The following is a 6,087-nucleotide window of genomic DNA, read 5'->3' on the forward strand; positions in this document are numbered from 1 at the left end:
TTATGTGTGGACTGTAACGTGTGATTTCTCTGGAGACAAATAGACCCCACACATGAGGGAATTATCACCAGTTACCGGACGTCTACTATATGGCAGCATATGATTGTGTGATTGATTCCATACCAGGAGGGAAAATGCCATCCACCTCTCCAGTCACCGTGGGGGTTTTTGGTAAAAGGATGGAGGGCTGCGTCTGTGATTGGATTTTGGAGAGATTAATAAAATCACGGCTCACAATCCCTATCCTTTACCCCTTATACCTGACCTGTTTAACCAATTATCTGGAGCTAAATGATTTCACAAACTCAACGTGAGAGGTTCATATCACCTTATATGTATACGCCATGGTGATGAATGGAAGACCGCATTCAATACACCTGAGGGTCATATTGAAAATTTCATGATGCCATTCGGTTTAAGCAATGCTCCTTCAGTCTTTGAAAATTTCATAAATTATATATTTTTCTAACTGGAGGGTAGATTTGCGGTAGTTTACCTGGATGATATATTGAGTTGCATGGGCATGTCAGACAGCTGGAGTGGGAAAAACATTACCTAGAAATCCCTTTTTGGCATTTCAAAGAGCTCCATCGTTGAAAAATATCCTAGCACCAAGAAAGATAAAACAGAAGAAGGAAGATTTGCTAGAAGTGGCATGTCCTCCAAATAAAATCAATACATTCAATATGAAAAATTGTCTATGTTTTCACACGATCTGCCATGGTCTCTCTGAATTCACCCTTAATTCTACAGGTGAAATTTTCCCTATCTAAAGTCCCATGTCATGTTCCACCAGTTATGTTATATATGTGATTATATGCTCATGCCAGAATTTATATGTGGAAAAGACTACCCAACTCCTCCACAAAAGGCTGAACTCACACCCTTCCAATATTCTATAGGGTTTTCTCAATCATGGGCTTTCACGCCACTGCGCCATCAAACGCAATAAAGATTTCAAACAACTGAAAATATTCCCTATAGAGGAGATTCCCCCACAGGTTCAGAATGGCATTGAATAACTAAATCGGAAGAAATCTTTTGGATTTATAAACTAAACACCCTTACATCTAATGGACTCAACAAAATTGCAGATGTAGCTTTGTGACCACCTTTTTGACTTCATAAATTGTATTATTTACTATAACATTTTATTGTTATATTCATCATAAATGTTATTGATATTTTCATTGGTGATCTTAATTATTTTAACATTTTTAACATACTTCTAATACATTCATAAATGTAATTGTCATATTTTTTTATCACCCTTATTTATAATACAGTTTTAATACATTTCTACTATAATAACACATAGTTTGTTTGTATCAAATCTGGTAATTATTCTTTTCAGACACTTAAATAAACTTAACAGAGAATTATTTCATATATGTATTTGACAGCAGGGCTTTGACATGACTCAGGATGGTTCAGCCTCCGTCCTGGTCAGGTCAGGGTTAATGTTAGGTCGCCTCTCTTTGGTTCTGGGGTGGCTATTTAATGCTGGTTGTTCCTGTATCTGGTGTCGGTGATACTTACATTTCACTTGGCTGTTGTAGCTGACCCAGGTTACCCAGTTAACTATCGCTGTTACTCTGTATGCGTGTGCTCATCTGTGTATGACCCGGTTTGTTCCTTGATTCGTTTCTGTCTCCTGTTTCTGGAACGTCCTGACTTCTCTGGTTTCTGACACTCGGCTCCTCTCCTGACTATTCCCCTGTCCTGCCCTTCGGATACAGCGCTTCCTCCTGGCCTCTGACCCCCAGCTCGTTATTGACTTCTCTCTTGTCTCACCCTTCGGCTCCAGCGAACCTCGTCTGGCTTCCGACCCTCTGCTTGCTCCTTACTACGTCCCCGTTACCACTTCCAGCTGGCCCCCATTCCGTCACGTGGTGATTGTCTCCACCCCCATCCTTCCCTCTGACCTCGCACGTCCTGCTGGGCTTCGGTACGGTGCGCACGGCACCTTGCGGTGCTCTCACTACTTCCTTGCTGGCCTGTGTTCTCAGCTAAAGCACCCCCTAGGCTTCACCTCCGGTTACACACACGCTGTGTATCATTACAGGCTTATCCACATTGTAGCCTATAACCTACCCCAGTCAAAGAAAAAATAAACAATGACTATTGCTAAACATTTTTTTGCTAGAAGATAGTTCAACGTCTAATACTTACATTGACCCCTTCACCCCAAAGCCTGTTTTCACCTAAGTGACACGGCCAATTTTTAGAATTCTGACCACTGTCACTTTATGAGGTCATAACTCTAAAACCCTTCAACGGATCCTGGTGATTCTGACATTTTTTTTTCCGTGACATATTGTACTTCATGACAGTGGTAAAACTTCTTCGATATGACTTGCATTTATTTGTGAAAAAAACAAAAATTTGTTGAAAATTATGAAAATTTAGCAATTTTCAAACTTTTAGTTTTTATGCCCTTAAATTAGAGAGTTATATCTCATAATATAGTTAATAAACAACATTTCCCACATGTCTGCTTTACATCAGCACAATTTTGGAAACATAATTTTTTTTTGTTAGGGAGTTATAAGGGTTAAAAGTTGACCAGCGATTTCTCATTTTTGCAACAAAATTTGCAAAACCATTTTTTTTACGGACCACCTCACACTTGAAGTGACTTTGAGGGGTCTATATGACAGAAAATGCCCAAAAGTGACACCATTCTAAAAACTGCACCCCTCAAGGTACTCAAAACCACATTCAAAAAGTTTATTAACCCTTCAGGTGCTTCACAGGAATTTTTGGAATGTTTAAAAAAAATTGAACATTAAACTTTTTTTTCACAAAATTTTTACTTCAGATCCAATTTGTTTTATTTTACCAATGGTAACAGGAGAAATTGGACCAAAAAAGTCGTTGTACAATTTGTCCTGAGTACGCCGATACCCCACATGTTGGGGTAAACCATTGATTGGGCCCATGGCAGAGCTCGGAAGGGAAGGAGCGCCATTTGACTTTTCAATGCAAGATTTGCTTGAATTGAGATCGGAACCCATGTCGCAATTGGAGAGCCCCTGATGTGCCTAAACAGTGGAAACCCCCACAAGTGACACCATTTTGGAAAGTAGACCCTCTAAGGAACTAATCTAGATGTGTGGTGAGCACTTTGAACCTCCAAGTGCTTCACAGAAGTTTATAATGTAGAGCCGTAAAAAAAAATTCATATTAATTTTCACAAAAAATGATCTTTTTGCCCCAAATTTTTTATTTTCCCAAGGGTAACAGGATAAATTGGATCCCAAAAGTTGTTGTGCAATTTGTCCTGAGTACCCTGATACTTTATATATGGGGATAAACCACTGTTTGGGCGCATGGCAGAGCTCGGAAGGGAAGGAGCGCCATTTGACTTTTCAATGCAAAATTGGCTGGAATTGAGATCGGAACCCATGTCGTGTTTGGAGAGCCCCTGACGTGCCTAAACAGTGGAAACTCCCACAAGTGACACCATTTTGGAAAGAAGACCCCCTAAGGAACTTATCTAGATGTGTGGTGAGCACTTTTAACCCCCAATTGTTTCACTAAAGTTTAGAATGTAGCGCTGTGAAAATTAAAAAATCATTTTTTCTTTCCACAAAATGATGTTTTAGCCCGCAATTCTTTTTTCCCAAGGGTAACAGGAGAAATTGGACCACAAAAGTTATTGTCCAATTTGTCCTGAGTACGCCGATACCCCATACATTGGGGGGAACCACTGTTTGGGCGCACGGCAGAGCTCGGCAGGGAAGGAGCGCCGTTTGAAATGCAGACTTAGATGGATTGGTCTGCAGGTGTCATGTTGCATTTGCAGAGCCCCTGATGTACCTAAACAGTAGAAACCCCCCACAAGTGACCCCATATTGGAAACTAGACCCCCCAAGGAACTTATCTAGATGTGTTGTGAGAACTTTGAACCAACTAGTGTTTCACTACAGTTTATCACGCAGAGCCGCGAAAATAAAAAATATTTTTTTTTCCACGAAAATGATATTTTAGCCCCCACGTTTTTATTTTCCCAAGGGTAACAGGAGAAATTGGACAATAAAAGTTGTTGTCCAATTTGTCCTGAGTACGCTGATACCCCATATATGGGGGGGAACCACTGTTTGGGCGCACGGCAGAGCTCGGAAGGGAAGGAGCGCCGTTTGAATTGCAGACTTAGATGGATTGGTCTGCAGGTGTCATGTTGCATTTGCAAAGCCCCTGATGTACCCAAACAGTAGAAACCCCCCACAAGTGACCCCATATTGGAAACTAGACCCCCAGGGAACTTATCTAGATGTGTTGTGAGAACTTTGAACCAACAAGTGTTTCACTACAGTTTATCACGCAGAGCCGCGAAAATAAAAAATATTTTTTTTCCACGAAAATGATATTTTGGCCCCCACGTTTTTATTTTCCCAAGGGTAACAGGACAAATTGGACCCCAAAAGTTGTTGTACAACTTGTCCTGAGAATGCTGATACCCCATATGTTGGGGGGAACCACTGTTTGGGCGCACAGGAGAACTCGGAAGGGAAGGAGCACTGTTTTAGTTTTTCAAAGCAGAATTGGCTGGAATTGAGATCGGACGCCATGTCGCGTTTGGAGAGCCCCTGATGTGCCTAAACAGTGAAAACTCCCCAATTCTACCTGAAACCCTAACCCCAACCATAACCCCAACCCCAACCCTAACCCTAGCCCTAACCCCAACCCTAACCCTAGTCCTAACCCTAGCGCTACTTTCACACTAGCGTTATTTTTGCATACGTCGCAATGCGTCGTTTTGGCGAAAAAACGCATCCTGCAAAGTCATCTGCAGGATGCGTTTTTTTCCCCATAGACTAACATTAGCGACGCATTGTGACGTATTGACACACGTCGCAACCGTCGTGCGACGGTTGCGTCGTGTTGTAGCGGACCGCCGGCAGCAAAAAACGTTACATGTAACTTTTTTTGTGCCGACGGTCCACCATTTCCGACTGCGCATGCGCGGCTGGAACTCCGCCCCCACCTCCCCGCACCTCACAATGGGGCAGCGGATGTGTGGAAAAACAGCATCCGCTGCCCCCGTTGTGCGGCGCTTGCACAGCATGCGTCGGTACGTCGGGCCGACGCAGCGCGACGGCCCCGTACCGACGCTAGTGTGAAAGTAGCCTAACGGGAAAATGGAAATAAATATATTTTTTAAAATTTTATTATTTTTCCCTAACTAAAGGGGTGATGAAGGGGGATTTGATTTACTTTTGTAGCGTTTTTTAGCGGATTTTTATGGTTGGCAGCCATCACACACTAAAAGACGCTTTTTATTGCAAAAAATAGTTTTTGCATCACCACATTTTGAGAGCTATAATTTTTCCATATTTTGGTCCACAGAGTCATGTGAGATCTTGTTTTTTGCGGGACGAGTTGATGTTTTTAATGGTACCATTTTCGGGCACATGACATTTTTTGATCGCTTTTTATTCCGATTTTTGGGAGGCGGAATGAACAAAAACCAGCAATTCCTGAAATTCTTTTAGGGGGGGCGTTTATACCGTTCCGCATTTGGTTTAAAGGATAAAGCAGTTTTATTCTTCGGGTCAGTACGATTACAGCGATACCTCATTTATGTAATTTTTTTATGTTTTGGCGCTTTTACACAATAAAAACTATTTTATATAAAAAAATAATTGTTTTTGCATCGCTTTATTCTGAGAGCTATAACTTTTTTATTTTTCTGCTGATGATGCTGTATGGCGGCTTTTTTTTTGCGGGACAAGATGACATTTTGAGCGGTACCATGGTTATTTATATCCGTCTTTTTGATCGCGTGTTATTCCACTTTTTGTTTGGCGGTATGAGAATAAAGCGTTGTTTTTTGCCTCGTTTTTTTTTTTTTTTTTTTACGGTGTTCACTGAAGGGGTTAACTAGTGACATAGTTTTATAGGTGGGGTCATTGCGGACGCGGCGATACCAAATATGTGTACTTTTATTGTGTGATTTTTTTTTTATTTAGATAAAGAAATGTATTTATGGGAATATTTTTTTTTTTTTTCTTTATTTAGGATTTTTTTTTTTTTTTTTTTTACACATGTGGAAATTTTTTTTTTAACTTTTTTACTTTGTCC

The sequence above is a fragment of the Ranitomeya variabilis genome, chromosome 4, assembly GCF_051348905.1.
Source record: "Ranitomeya variabilis isolate aRanVar5 chromosome 4, aRanVar5.hap1, whole genome shotgun sequence".
Classification (NCBI taxonomy): Eukaryota; Metazoa; Chordata; class Amphibia; order Anura; family Dendrobatidae; genus Ranitomeya; species Ranitomeya variabilis.